The sequence below is a fragment of the Zingiber officinale genome, chromosome 3A, assembly GCF_018446385.1.
Source record: "Zingiber officinale cultivar Zhangliang chromosome 3A, Zo_v1.1, whole genome shotgun sequence".
Classification (NCBI taxonomy): domain Eukaryota; kingdom Viridiplantae; phylum Streptophyta; class Magnoliopsida; order Zingiberales; family Zingiberaceae; genus Zingiber; species Zingiber officinale.
Genome location: NC_055990.1, coordinates 37,898,485 through 37,914,595, shown reverse-complemented (window position 1 = coordinate 37,914,595; position 16,111 = coordinate 37,898,485). Strand labels below are relative to the sequence as shown.

The 16,111-nt window shown below is 43.1% G+C and overlaps 2 long non-coding RNA genes across 2 annotated transcripts; both read left to right on the top strand.

Moving 5' to 3' along the window:
• The first annotated feature begins 211 nt into the window (after window positions 1–211).
• Window positions 212–1,376, top strand: LOC122053677. The gene is made up of 4 exons (XR_006132297.1): window positions 212–590; window positions 728–831; window positions 917–1,017; window positions 1,316–1,376. It is a non-coding gene; the product is annotated as an uncharacterized LOC122053677 (long non-coding RNA).
• Window positions 1,377–12,741: 11,365 nt separating this feature from the next.
• Window positions 12,742–15,019, top strand: LOC122051743. Its single transcript, XR_006131516.1, has 4 exons — window positions 12,742–12,934; window positions 13,163–13,273; window positions 14,255–14,315; window positions 14,679–15,019. It is a non-coding gene; the product is annotated as an uncharacterized LOC122051743 (long non-coding RNA).
• The last annotated feature ends 1,092 nt before the right edge of the window (window positions 15,020–16,111 follow it).

The following is a 16,111-nucleotide window of genomic DNA, read 5'->3' as shown; positions in this document are numbered from 1 at the left end:
ATATCAGAAAATTTTAAATAGGGTTATTTGAGAAATAGCCTTAAAAAAAGTTTCCAAAATTTTTAGAAATTTTCTGGGAATTTTTCGGAGCTCGTACGATGGGTTTTGAGGGGATTAATTTCGAGTACGGATAAAGCCTGGTTGGGATACCCATTTAAGTGAGAAAAAGTTTTAAATATACATACTTTTCTTTTTCTTATTCTTTCCCTAAACCAATCGCCGATCCCATTCCTCTCCTCACCCGAGCTCCTTCCCTTTTCTCTCTGTTCTCTCGCGGACGAGTCGAAGCCAAGCCGAGGGATCTTCGTCGATCGTCGACGCCGCCCGAGGAGGAAGCCACCGTAGCTTGCTGGAACACGACAGGAACCAGCGGAGCCGTGCTGTCTTCGGCTGAGAGGGGGATCTGTTCGGTGGATTTGGCGGCCGAGTGTCGACGGCGAGGCGGCTAGGGCACGACAGGTGCCCCGATCTGTGTTGTCCCTAGCCTATCGGTCCTTCGATCCTTCTCCACGAGTTGTTCACAGAGTAGTCCGCGTCTCCCTTCTCGCCGGATTTGGATCAAGCGGCGCCATCGAGGAGTGATCTTGGAGGTAAGGCTTCGTCGGATCATTATCGATTAAAGGTTAGCTAGATTAGGATTATTCCCAGCGTTTACTCTTCTTGATTCTTCTTCCCTTCTTCTTCTCGGATTCATGGATGCCGGTTGTATTTGATTGACGCCATCCAGGGCCGGAGCTACCGGCTGTGCCCTAGCTGTGATCCTTGAGGCAAGGATCAATTCCTTGTTGTCCATTCTTGCTCTTCTTCCTTACTGCTGGCTAATCTGTTGAGGTAAGATTAGGGTGTGTGATCTTTGATTTCCATTATTGATCTCCTATTTGATCTGTGATCTCTTGATCTTTCTTGATCCGAACAGAGGATTGATTCCAGTGAGGTTGAGTGTTTTATGGATCTAGAATTGGGTTCTGTGGCTTCCTGTTCCAGCAGATCACCTTGTTTTCTAGCAGTTTAATTGAGGTAAGGTGTAGGGATTTTGGTTACATGTTGATGAATTAGGGTTTATGTATTGGTTAGTTGAATGTAGGTTTTGATCTTAGATGTAGATCATGTTTCGAATTTGGATATTTGTTAGATGATCACGTGTTAGATGATTAGGTATGATCTTGATACCTATTGATAATTTATTCATCATTAGGTTGTGTAGATTAATTAGGTTATATGGGTTTAGGGTTTATCCCTAAATTTCTATTTAGGATTTATTTAGCTATTTGTTTGTATTCTAGCTAAATAAAAGTAAATGTATTTGTTTACACAGGACTCTGATTCGAGACGGGCGTCTCGACTTTGGATCGGTTGATTGTACCTTCTATTTGAGGCGGGTATCCTTTGACTTATCTCTTGATAGTGTCTTATGATATGTGCAGTTTATATATACTTACTAGTGTTGGTAATTAGTACTTCCCTGGTTTAGTTTAGTTGATACCTGATATATGCTTCTACTGATAGCTGCTATACCTTAGTCTAGAATGCTTTTCTTTCTGGCTATGTTTATCTGTGTTCATAGAGATAGAGGTATTTATTGTGCTTCCCTCTATACTGGATTAGTTGATAGATATGTTGGATATATGATGTTGGATTCATATTGTTTATTATCCTTGTTATATATGTGTTTATCTTTTTGGCACCTACACATATGGAGGAGGATATGTTCAGGTATGACATACTATAGCCGCATGCACCATATTGCATGATTGCATGTTGGGCGATTGACGACTCCATTATTGTTGAGCTCGTCGGCCGGCTACATGGGCCTGCACACAACGTGACCACTGCATGGGTAGTGGCACAACACTCAGGGTGTGTATGGCAGGTTGCCCGGTGGTGCTCCACTAGGACACTCATGGGTAGCGTGACAGGAGCGTGGTAGCACGCTGGGGTCCCTCCCCGTCATTGTGTACCGGGAGATGAGAGCATTGCGCTCCCTCACTATGTTTGAGGTAGGAGGATAGGTGTACTCCGACAGCATCCCGTCCACTCAGTCAACGGTTGTCACAGCCCTACCCACTCGGTCTCACCATTGTGTGTGAGATGGCTGAGCATGGCAGTAGGGGTGACCAGGATGTAACGACCCGACCCTTTGGCCTCTTGGGTGGCCCTTGTGGCGTCCCGACTAGCGGCCCTTATGTCGTCGGCCCATTTAGCGACCTCTCATGTCGTGGCGACCCTTTTGTCGTTACTCACTGAACTTTCCACCCTTGCGGTGGATTTTGCCTCCCCGAGTTGAACTCTAAACCTCAGGGCTTAAGTATTAGGTTTATGAATCACAGTAACAATGAGATTACCGAGTCATAATGCTTGGGTGGAGGTTTGAGTTCGAATCTGGGAGGCAAAAACTGCAAGGTGGAAAGTTCAGTGAGCAAATCGTCGATCGACGACGACGTAAATATGGCCCAAGAGGCCGAAAGGCCGGTCGTTCTGATAAGCAGGTTATTAAAAGTAAAAGCAAGTCGATTCTTAGAAGAAGTTGATTATTATTTTTAAGTATTATAAGTATAAGTTTTTTTTGAACAAGTAAAACGAGTTTTACATAAATATAAAATATTAAAGATTAAGTTTAGAACAAATGAAATAAGTTTCATATAGTTCTAAAAATCAGTAAGTTTAGTTCTTTATTCTACCATGCTTATCTAGTAGATGAGTAGTTTTTCATGTTTACCTATTAGATGAGCAGCATGATTAGCTATTAGAATTACATGAGTAGATTCCTTAGCTTTTCTTTGCTATTAGTTTGACATGAGCAGTTATGTTTATGCTTTATTTCTTTTTAGAGCATATAGTTTCTAGGTCTTTCTGTATACATGCATATTCGTGTTTTTGTGAGTTAGATAGGGCTTACTAAGCAAATTTTGCTTATAGATTGCACTTTCTCTTACTACAGATACAAGAAAGGAAAAGATATAGAAAGGAAGGCGACAAGGAGGTGTTCGAAGGATGTGTGATGCCAGGACTATGGAAGCCTTGCGACTAGGAAGGAGTTTCCTTTAGTTTCTTTTTCTTTTGCTATGTTAGAAGTATTTGAGACAGTATATGTTATTTTGATGTGATTAGGACATAGTAGATGAATTGTGTTCTTGTGTGATGATTTGTGGTATTGTTTTCTTTTGGTTTTAACACTTATATAGCTGCGTGAGAGTTTGTTATCTGTTCCAGCCGCCTGTGGCTGTGTATATAGTGTTTGTATATCAGTTTAAGGTCACCGGTACTGGGGAGACTCTGCCGAAATTTTTCGGTAGGGATTCCTCGTAGTTTTTAATTATACCGATTAAGTAAAGTTAGTAGTTAAGTAACGGTCAGTTGGTATCAGAGCAGTCCCCATTCTCCAGCATCACACATCAGCACCATCCTTGCCGTCTTCAAGTAAGAAAGTATTTAATTTTCTTTTATGCTTTCTTTATTATTTGCAGTATAGAGTATCTGCTTATATGTGCTTAGGAAAGAAGAAAATTCATGTTTTAATTTTCTATGTTTTGATACATATGCTTAGAAAGAATAGAGACAATTTTAGTTTTGTTCTCTTATATTCATATATACATAAGTATGTTTAGAAAGGATAGATAAGATATCAGGTATTATTCTTGGCATAACTAGATGTTAAGATAGAGGACAAGACAGTGGGGAGTCAGAAGCCCCAGTTAAGTAATTAGAACTAAAAGGACAATGATAACAAGAAAGACCCAAGCAGGAAGACGTTCGGGTAATCTGTGAATATCCAGAGGTATTTCTAGAAGAGCTACCTGGACTATCTCCCAACAGAGAAGTAAAGTTTGAAATTGAGTTGTTTCCTGACACCAGCCTAATTTCAAAAGCTCTGTAGCAATTAAAGAGTTACAAGAACAATTTTAGGAGCTACTTGACAAGGGTTTCGAGTCATTCACCCGGAGAGCTCTAGAGTTGTTCGTTAAGGAAAAAGACGGATCTATCGGATGTCGTAGATTTTAAAGCGCTGAACAAAGTAAGTACCCTCCTCCCAGAATAGATGATCTATTGAAAGGGGGCAATAGTGTTCTCTAAAATAAATCTATGTTTGGGAACCGTCGGTTGAAAGTGAAAGAAAGTGATTTTATTATAGCGACCACCTTTTGGCCTCTTCTGCCCTTATGTCGTCGACCCGTTTGGCGACCTCTCGTATCGTCGAAGCGACCCTTTCGTGTCGTTACTCAGAACTTTCCACCTGGCGATGGATTCTTGCCTCCCCGTGATTCGAACTACAACCTCGGGCTTAAGTATTAGGTTTATGAATCACAGTAACGAGATTAGTTCGTCTCGGTTGCGGGATTTATAAACTCAATACTTAACTGATCGAATCTGAGAAGGTAAAATCCACCCGAGTGGAAGAATCTAATAAGGGTCGTCGATCGGCGATATTGAGGTAAACGGGCCGACGGTCGACGACGTGAGAGGTCGCCGACAAATGGGCCAAGAGGGTCGTGTCGATACAATATTTATTGTAACGACAGGCCCTTTGGCCTCTTGGGCGACGGCTGACCACTTATGTCGTTCGTTTGGTGACCTCGTATCGTGATGAAGGCGACCTTGGTGTCGTTACTCATGGGACTTTCCACCTGGCGGTGGATTTTGCCTCCCGATTCGAACTCTAGACCTCGGGGCTTAAGTACTAGGTTTATGAATCACGATAACCATGATCTCGGCTGGTTGCGGGTTCGTAAGCTGCAGTGCTGGAGTCTGGAGTTCGAATCGAGGAGGCAAAATCGGCGAGTGGAAAAATCTGGTGTAAGCGACGACCAAAGGTCGTCGATCGGCGAGAGGTCGCCAATGCCATCAAACCCAAGACGAAATCGGTCGATGACGACGTGTCGTTGCATCGTATGCGCGTTATTTGTGATTGATGCGTTTTGGTGATGCGTATGATTGGCGTCGTAAAGGTTATATGCTTTTGCTCGACTATTTTTATCTGTATATTATCGGTTACCTGACCTCGCGGTGAGTCTGATTTATTTCGATTATGCACTTATTATTCTTGCGATGTATTACATACTTATTGATGGTTCTGCGGTTTATTTAGTTATCGTACAGTTATACTTAGGAGGTATATATTTATCTTGTTAGGAGGCTGTCGTAGGATTGTTCTTTGGTAGTTATATGTTCTTTGCATCGTATCTATTGGATTACCTGCTGAGTTCTTTGAACTCACCCCGTTGTTACTATTTTTTCAGGTTGAAGCTGTCGGGAGATATTCCAGTCGCTAGCCCCCTTTATCGCGAGGATTTCCTGTTGTCGGGATTATATTTTACTTTTGCATCTTATATACTTGTATTGTGGGTTTGTATTGTGGACATTGAACATTCGGGTTTGCTACTTTTGTTTTCCGCTGCGAATTTTCTCACTACTTCGTGGATTTGTTTTCTTCATTGTAGTGGAGTAGGATGTTTGCATATATCTTCAAGGATTCTATATCGTTTTTCCTTATTAAACTGTGTGGATTGATTATATGTTGAGCTGTGTGGAATGTTGATATAAACTGCATGGTTTGTTTCTTATTTGTATTGTATTGTTCCGGCCGTGTGTGGCCGAGGTATAGATATATGTATTCTGGATTCATATTGTCACCCGTATAGGGGAGATGCTGCCGAAATTTCTTCGGACAGGGACTACCTGGGGCGTGATAATATTTTTGGTATCAGAGCAAGGTACACGATACTTGCTCTTCGTTTTGGATTTTTGGAGTTTTATCTGATACCAATTTATTTAGTATCAGAGCAGGTTTACGATACCTGCTTCTGTGTTATGGATTTGTGAGTTTATCTGATACCAATATTTTTGGTATCAGAGCGGATTTCTGATACTTGTTTCTCGTGTTCTGGAGTTTACGAGTTTATCTGGGTATTTTCGGATTTGTACGGATTCCGTCAATTTTCTCGTTTCGGAATTCTGGGGTATTTTAACGAGGTTCTATTTGGGGGCTAAGAAGCGACAGGACATCTTCAGACGGCAAACTGGTAAATTCAGGTAATGTTATAGTTTTTATACCTGTAGTGATATCTGGATAACGTTTTGTTACAGATATGACACCTACACGTGTTCCGGTACCGAGATGTGATCACCCCCGTAAGAGGGCGATAGATTATCCGGAGATAGAGTCTCCAGAGAGATCTGCTAGGGTCGAGCCTGTCCGTAAGGGACAAACTCATCAGGATATTATAGGCACGTCGGATTATGACACCCTGACAGTTTCGACATCAGAGGGACATACCTCGACGGTACCACTAGTGGTATCACCTTCAGTATACCCGGTACTCCCTCCAATCATGCCTACTACTGCGTACTTGAGGTACGAGATGAGGCAGAGATCTGGTGGTACACGCAGCGCTCGATTATAGGCAAACAGCATATTACCTGGACGAGATTTAGAGAGGCATTCGAGAGTCAGTATTTTCCTCGGGCGTATCAGATGACATGTCAGCAGGATTTTCTGAGTCTTCGACAGAATAACCGCTCAGTGATGGAGTATAATGCCTAATTTAATCGGTTGGCCAGATTCTGTCCTGAGTTGGTTGCCGAGGACAGATCTCGTATGCTCTAGTTTGTCCAGGGACTCGACGGGCATCTTCAAGTGAAGATTGCCGGTTTTGGTCATTCATCATACACAAAGGCACTGGATAGAGCCCTTATGATCGAGTCTGCTCATTAGAGAGTGAAGGTAGACAAGAAGAGGAAGCAGACTGATTGGATTTCCGGATAGATCCAGCAGCCACACGTTACCGGACAACAGCAGAACAGTCGCACTCAGACAGGTCAAAGTACTTCTGGGTCATCTGGCCGACCCCAGAAGTCAGGATGATCTTCATCAGGATGTTCTCGGTCTTCTCAACAAAACAGGAAACAGTCCATTGGTGACTCTCACTGCACCCGATGCGGGTCCCGAGATCACATCATCTCTACATGCACTCTAGGACAGTCAGTTTGCTATTATTGCAAACTGCCTAGACATTTGAGACGAGACTGTTCGCTAAAGGCTCAGCATGTAGCTTCTTGGATTTTTGTTCCGGGAGGACAGTTTGGTCAGTCCGGGACTCAGCGAGGTGGGCCAAAAGCCCAATCTTCGCATCATCAACAGAGGACAACTTCTCCTGCAGAAGCTGCATATGGCATGCACGAGTAGGAGCATTCCGGTGTCCTTATGGAGAACCCCACGATATTCTGCCTTAGTGTTCTCCAGTACTATTCGTCAAGAAGTAGGATGGTACTCTGAGGTTGTGCATCAATTATAGGCAGCTGAATGCAGTGACTATCAGAAATAAGTATCCCTTGCCAAGGATTGAGGATTTATTTGATCAGCTCAGAAATACATCAGTGTATTCTAGGATTGATCTGCGATCTGGATATCATCAGCTGAGAGTTAGAGATTCTGATATTAAGACATTCGCACGGATCTGGACATTCGAGTTTTGGTAATGTCGTTTGGGCTACCAATACTCTGCGATATTTATGGATTTGATGAATCGTATCTTTACGGAGTACCTAGATCGGTTTGTTATTGTGTTTATCGATGATATATTGATCTATTAGTGTTACGAGGAGGAGCATGGCGTCTTCGCGTAGTCTTGGAGATTCTCTGACGACATCATCCGTATGCGAAATTGATAAGTGTGCATTTGGCTATCTTGATTGGTTTTACGGACATGTGGTGTCGAGCAGTATTTCGGAGATCCACGTAAGATCGAGGCTATCACTAGGCGGAGAAGTCGATCCGGAGATCCATGATTTCTTGGGGCCGGATATTACGATTCGTTGAGGTTTCTCGGTATTGCTATCGTTGACACGTCGACTAGGCAAGGCGTGAAGTTCACGTGGTCGAGGCTTGCGAGACTGAGCTGAAGCGGAGATTAGTATCGGCACCGATTTGGTTTACCTTACGGTGATCGACGGATTCAGACTTACATACGTAGCGCGTCTCTTGAGGCTTGCTGTTTTGATCGCACGGTAGGGCGATCTCTATGCTTCTCGTCGGTTGAAGGAGCATGAGAAGAACTATCCGATCGTGATTTAGAGCTAGCGCTTATTATCTTTGCTTTGAATATTACGCGACATCATCTTTATGGTATTACTTTTGAGATTCTTCGATCATAAGAGTCTGAATATATTTTCACACGAAGAAACTCGATCTCAAGCGGAGGAGATGGATGGAGTTCTGAAGGATTATGATTGTCTATTAGCTACCATCCGGGTAAAGCTAATGTGGTTCTGATGCTTAGCGGGAAGTCCGGAGGACTTTAGCTTGTCATAGAGTTTTAGTCACGGACTTGATTCGAGGATTCTCGAGTTGGGCCTTGAGGAGGGACGGACAGAGCAGCGTATTCTTGTTACCATGGTTGCTCGATCGTCGATCGGGATGAGGATTCGAGGCCCGGTAGGAAATCGGCATTCTGATTCATTAGCGACGGATAGCTTAGGACGATGAGTTTACGAGATAGCGAGGTATTGTTTATTTCCGAGGCAGATTATGTGTACCTCAGTCTCACCCTGTCATGGAGGAGTTACTTCAGGAGGCTCATCGTTCTAGATTTGCTATCCACCTAGGTGGGACCCGTATGTATCGTGATTTGAGACGTTCTTATTGGTGGAACGGTATGAAAAAAGACATCGCAGAGTTTGTAGCTAGATGTCTTGTGTGTCAGCAGGTGAAGGCCGAGCACCAGAGATCTGCTGGTTTACTTCAGAGGATCCCTATTCCAGAGTGGAAGTGGGAGCATATTACTATGGATTTTGTGGTAGGATTGCCTAGGACTCGACGAGGCCATGATGCGATTTGGGTAATCGTTGACCGATTAACCAAATCCGCACATTTTATAGCGATCCGGATGACTGATTCTCTGGATCGATTAGCAGAGTTATACTGTCGTGAGATTATCATATTACATGGTGTTCCTTTGAGCATCATATCAGATAGAGACCCACGGTTCACGTCCCGATTCTGGCAGAGTCTGCAGCAGGCCTTGGGCACACACCTTCATTTCAGTACGGTATTCCATCCAGACGGATGGGCGGATCGGGCGGACCATTCAGACTTTGGAGGACTTGCTGAGGTCTTGTGTCTTGGACTTCGGAGGCAGTTGGGAGGACCACCTACCCTTGGTGGAGTTCGCCTACAACAACAGCTATCATTCGGCTATCCAGATGGCACCGTTTGAGGTGTTGTATGGTAGACCTTGTCGGACACCCACCCTTTGGGAGGAGGTTGGTGAGGCTCAGCTGTTAGGACCTCAGAGAGCTCAGCAGGAGGCAGAGTTGGTTCGTACTATTAGGCGGAGGATGTCTGAGGCTCAGGACCGTTAGAAGAGTTATGCTGATCGGAGACGGAGACCCCTGGAGTTCTCTATTGGTGATCATATATTTCTGAGAGTTTCACCCATGAAAGGGGTGAAGATATTTGGTCTTCGAGGTAAGCTAGCTCCACGATATATTGGGTCATTCCAGATCTTAGAGAGGATTGGAACAGTAGCTTACCGTCTGGCGCTACCACCATCTCTAGCTGGTATTCACGATGTATTCCATGTATCTATGCTGAGGAGATACGTATCCGATCCGGCACATGTTCTGTCAGATATATCAGTTCCTATTCAGTCTGACGTTACTTACGAGGAGGTTCCGGTACGGATTCTGGACCATAGAGAGCGTCAGCTGCGGAACAAGACGGTCCGGCTGGTTAAAGTCGGATGGCAGTATCATTCTAACGAGGAGGCTATGTGGGAGCTGGAGGATACGATCCGAGCTCGATATCCTCATCTTTTTATTTGAGGTATGTGGGTTAGAGTTTATTTCAGAATTTATACTACTTGGTTATATTCTAGTGTTTGCTACTGGTTATAGCGAAATTTGGGGACCAAATTTTTATTAGTAAGGGAGGATGTGAGATATCAGAAAATTTTAAATAGGGTTATTTGAGAAATAGCCTTAAAAAAAGTTTCCAAAATTTTTAGAAATTTTCTGGGAATTTTTCGGAGCTCGTACGACGGGTTTTGAGGGGATTAATTTCGGGTACGGATAAAGCCGGGTTGGGATACCCGTTTAAGTGAGAAAAAGTTTTAAATATAAATACTTTTCTTTTTCTTATTCTTTCCCTAAACCAATCGCCGATCCCGTTCCTCTCCTCACCCGAGCTCCTTCACTTTTCTCTTTGTTCTCTCGCGGACGAGTCGAAGCTAAGTCGAGGGATCTTCGTCGATCGTCGACGCCGCCCGAGGAGGAAGCCACCGTAGCTTGTTGGAACACGACGGGAACCAGCAGAGTCGTGCTGTCTTCGGCTGAGAGGGGGATTTGTTCGGTGGATTTGGCGGCCGAGTGTCGACGGCGAGGTGGCTAGGGCACGACAGGTGCTCCGATCTGTGTTGTCCCTAGCCTATCGGTCCTTCGATCCTTCTCCACGAGTTGTTCACGGAGTAGTCCGTGTCTCCCTTCTCGTCGGATTTGGATCAAACGGCGCCACCGAGGAGTGATCTTGGAGGTAAGGCTTCGTCGGATCATTATCGATTAAAGGTTAGCTAGATTAGGATTATTCTCAGCGTTTACTCTTCTTGATTCTTCTTCCCTTCTTCTTCTCGGTTTCATGGATGTCGGTTGTATTTGATTGACGCCATCCAGGGCCGGAGCTACCGGTTGTGCCCTAGCTGTGATCCTTGAGGCAAGGATCAATTCCTTGTTGTCCGTTCTTGCTCTTCTTCCTTGCTACTGGCTAATCTATTGAGGTAAGATTAGGGTGTGTGATCTTTGATTTCCATTGTTGATCTCCTATTTGATCTGTGATCTCTTGATCTTTCTTGATTCGAACAGAGGATTGATTCCAGTGAGGTTGAGTGTTTTGTGGATTTGGAATTGGGTTCTGTGGCTTCCTGTTCCAGCAGATCACCTTATTTTCTAGCAGTTTAATTGAGGTAAGGTGTAGGGATTTTGGTTACATGTTGATGAATTAGGGTTTATGTATTGGTTAGTTGAATGTAGGTTTTGATCTTAGATGTAGATCATGTTTCGAATTTGGATATTTGTTAGATGATCACGTGTTAGATGATTAGGTATGATCTTGATACCTATTGATAATTTATTCATCATTAGGTTGTGTAGATTAATTAGGTTATATGGGTTTAGGGTTTATCCCTAAATTTCTATTTAGGATTTATTTAGCTATTTGTTTGTATTCTAGCTAAATAAAAGTAAATGTATTTGTTTACACAGAACTCTGATTCGAGATGGGCGTCTCGACTTTGGATCGCTTGATTGTACCTTCTATTTGAGGCGGGTACCCTTTGACTTATCTCTTGATAGTGTCTTATGATATGTGCAGTTTATATATACTTACTAGTGTTGGTAGTTAGTACTTCCCTGGTTTAGTTTAGTTGATACCTGATATATGCTTCCACTGATAGCTGCTATACCTTAGTCTAGAATGCTTTTCTTTCTGGCTATGTTTATCTATGTTCATAGAGATAGAGGTATTTATTGTGCTTCCCTCTATACTGGATTAGTTGATAGATATGTTGGATATGTGATGTTGGATTCATGTTGTTTATTATCCTTGTTATATATGTGTTTATCTTTTTGGCACCTACACAGAGGATATGTTCAGGTATGACATCTGTAGCCGCACGCACCATATCGCATGATTGCATGCTGGGCGATTGACGACTCCATTATTGTTGAGCTCGTCGGCCTCGGCTGCCTGCACGCGTGACCACGCGGGTAGTGGCACAAGACTCGTGTGTATGGCGGGTTGCACAGTGGTGCTCCAGACGCGTTCGTGGATAAGCGTGGCAGGCGTGGTAGCCGGGTCCCTCCCGTCGTTGTGTCTGGGAGATGAGGCGTTCGCTCCCTCACTATGTTTGAGGTGGGAGGATAGGTGTACTTGACGGATTCCGTCACTCACCTCGTGGGTAGTGACGAGTGCAGTTGTCACCCTATCCACCGGTCTCACCATTGTGTGTGAGATGGTGGCGTGGCGAGGGGTGACGGGGCGTGTCGTTTGCATCATATGCATGTTCGCATTATTTGTGATTGATGCATTTGGTGATGCGTATACGTACGCATCTGGTTATATCTTTGCTTTGACTATTTTTATACATGTATGTTCGCGATCGGTTACCTGAAAGCCTCGCGGTGAGTCTGATTTATTTCGATTATACACTTCTTATTATTCTTGCAGTAGACTGTATTACATGTTTATTGATGGTTACTGCAGTTTATTCAGTTATGCATACCTGTTATACTTAGGAGACTGTACTATATGTTATACTGTTAGGAAACTGTACCGTAGGATTGTTACTGGTAGTTATATGTTGCTGTACATATCTATTGGATTACCTGCTGAGTTCTTTGAACTCACCCCGTTGTTACTATTTTTTCAGGTTGAAGCCGTCGGGAGATATTCCAGTCGCTTGCCCCCTTTATCGCGAGGATTTCCTGTTGTCGGGATTATATTTTGCTTTTGAATCTTATATACTTATATTGTGGGTTTGTATTGTGGACATTGAACATTCGGGTTTGCTACTTTTGTTTTCTGCTGCGGATTTTCTTCCTACTTCATGGATTTGTTTTCTTCGTTGTAGTGGAGTAGGATGTTTGCATATATCTTCGAGGATTCTATATCGTTTTTTCTTATTAAACTGCGTGGATTGATTATATGTTGAGCTGTGTGGAATGTTGATATAAACTGCGTGGTTTGTTTCTTATTTGTATTGTATTGTTCCGGCCGTGTGTGGCCGAGGTATAGATATATGTATTCTGGATTCATATTGTCATCCGTACAGGGGAAATGCTGCCGAAATTTCTTCGGACAGGGACTACCTGGGGTGTGACAGAATCTCTACGTGGAAGAGGAGGAAAATAAAATAAACAACTTTCAACTTGCTTCCTTTATTGAACAAAGGTACATATTTATATGTTTATTGGATAAACGCTAAACTTTTTTTTATTATTCTATTTCTACGAACTCTTATCCTTATCAAGATTATCACCTCATCAAATTTTATTCCTGTCTTCTTATCACGAACTCTCATTCTCATCAAATTCTATCTCTATTTTCTTATCAATAAATATCATCTCATTTTATTTTTATCTATATTAATAAAATAAAATTTAATTTCCAACCGCATAGAAAGAGAAAGAGAAGAAATGAACACAAAGGCGGTCCCAGCGCTCAGCTCCCATGGACCTCGATGAGCAGATCGAGCAGCTCATGCAGTGCAGACCATTGTCAGAACAGGAGGTTAGCTCTTAGTCCGTCTCTTCTATTTCTCTACGATATCATTTAAATGCTTGATCTTTTTCGGTGGTTGCTTTTATGTTTCGGGCACAGTCGAATCCGCGTGGATCATCGATGAATCGAGGTTGTTTTGTTTTGTTTTGTCCTTTTGTTAGCAATCGTAGATATTTGCAGGATATCCTGCAATATAGACGAGCGAAACTTAAGCTCAATGCTCGCTTAAGGTACTTAGGAGAGTATATATACTCGTCTACCTTCCTCAGGTTCAACTTACAAATCTCACAAAATAAATTGCTGAACAGAGGTAGATGAGTTTTTAAGTTGCACATAACAATTTAAGGTAAGAACTTCATCATGGTGGATGAATCACTCTCTTGGTTGGTCTTCTAACTTAACAAGGTTATGCTTTGAACTGGTGAGAGTCCACCTCAAATGAAGGTTGCAAGCAGAAATCAGCTTGGTTTCCAATGACCTCCACTGTCACGCTCCACTATTCGTTGCCCAAAATGCATCGACTATGAGGGAGCTATTCAATAATGTAAAATGAACATTCACCTCAACAGTTGCCCTTGAGTTTCCCCTTATAAGATTGTAGTTCCACTTGCTGTGCTCGGACTAAGGCTGGGGATGGGAGATGTTGGGGCCGTACACACAAAACACAAATTGCTCATGAGGGAGGACTGACAGCATGCTGATGTGGTTGGAAGGGCTACTGACTAGTGGTACTCTTTTTTTTCCAAGGGTGGAGGGAGGAGGGGTGAAGGCAATGGTTGCTTGTTTATTGGAAGGTCGGCAGGGGTTCCTCGCGAGGGGGAGGGGACAATGGCCATTCATAAGGCATGCTGGCAGTGGTGGTCACCATTCGTGAGGGGACATTGGATGGCATGCAGACAGTTTTGGTTTGGTTTGGTTTGGTCACACTAACAAGTCCAAATAAATTTTGTTTATTTATGATTAACTACTAATTTCTTTTTCTTTTCATAGTTATAAAGAAGGAGAGCAAGGCAGAAGAGAAACCAGTGATTTGACTGAGCAAGAACATAGGGTAATTTATTAACTTGGGTTTAATAAGTTGCATTTGGTAAATTCTATTCCATCTTTAATATTGATGTTAATCTGTCAACTTTGATTTATAACTGATACAACAACAACAACCATCATCATCAAGGCTTATCCACTAGGTGGGGTTGGCACGTTGGTTTATAACTGATATATGATTACAAAAAATTGATTGATTGGTTAACTAAAAATTTTGGATGGCCCACTTAAATTTAAAATTGCCGATGTTAAATGTTGTTTTAGTTAATTGTCTTTGTATGTAAATTCCTTTATCTACTCATGAATTATTTTAACTCTGGAGAATTCTGAATCTTGTGAAGTATACTTATTGTTTTTTGCATTTTTGTAGATACAATGGAGCCATCATCATTGAAGGCACCACTACACAGTGTGACTGAGTTCGGTCTTGTATCTTCCAGCAGCGATGTACAACTTGAATTAGTTCAGACCTACTGTCAAAAAATCAATCACATCCTTGAGAATTTTAAACCACTATGTAATGAACTTGTTGCTTTGGAGGTATCTTTGGATGTGCAACTAGTCAAAGCGTTGGCTGAACTGATGCTGCAATTGATGAAGCAAGGGGACTTGTCCTGAGTTGGCATCTGATAACGAGTAAAATTTACTTTGTAAGTAGATGAACTTGTTTATTATACCTAGTTGTTGGAAAAAGTTGAATGGAAACGCGACTTGTGGGTTATAGTTCCACAATGAAAGAAAGCGAGGCTTTCCGACTAATTTGGAACAAAGGGGGTGAGACTCCAGGGCCTGGAGGGCATCAACCCATTGCTCGTAAAATCCGGTCAGGACACGATATGTCTGCGTAAGGCAACTTGTTGGCCAGTATGCAAGCCAAAGCCAAAGTCGCCAGCTTACTTGCATGCCACGTGGCAGGCCATGTGGCAAGCTTGCAAGCAAGCCACAACACGTGGCAAGCTTGCAAGCCACTTAACAAGCATGCAAGCCAAAACGTGGCTTGCTTGCCGCCAATAGCAAGCCACGTTGTGCCTTGCTGGCAAGTTGCAGCCAACAGCAAGCCACGTTGTGGCTTGCTGGCAAGCATGCAAGCCACAACGTGGCTTGCTGTGCTTGCAAGCCAAGCAAAACAAAGGTCTATATAAGACCTGAGAAGGGGAATGAAGAAAAACACAGAAACGAGAAAAGCTTCAGTGAGTTTGTGAGAAAAGCTCCAGTGAGTTGTGTGAGAAAAGCATAAGTGTGCTTCCATTCCTCCTTAAATCCTCATGTTTCTTTCCCTTCTGTTGTGCACTTCTTTTGCTCAACAGAAATATTGATAGTTTTCGGATCTAGTTCAGATCGTCACGACAACCAGTGCTCGGTTGTGCTCGTGATCCTGCCGTTTTATCCTGGGAAACAGACGTCCACCTAATCCTCTGAGCATCGCGGAGGGGCCGAATCTGTTTTAAGGAGACAGCGCTCTGCTGGACTCGGCATCCACTCTGAAGTCGTGTTGTAGCTCCCGACATCCTGTCAGCAACTCTCAGTGGCAACTTGGCGCCGCTCGACAACTCACGATGTCCGCAACTCACCTACTCGGCGCGTGGCTCGACTCGCTAGAGTCGACAGTTTGAGATTATCTGCTCAAACCTACTTAATTGTAAGTCCTTGTGCATCTGGTACGCACTCAGAAGCGTGAAACAGAGCTTCTGAGACGATCACACAGATTGTAACGGGTTTACACCCAAGAAAACTTAAAACAGATTCGTTCTGTTACCATGGCGATAGAAAATGTTGAGATGCAACAGGCTCAACATGTGCCGG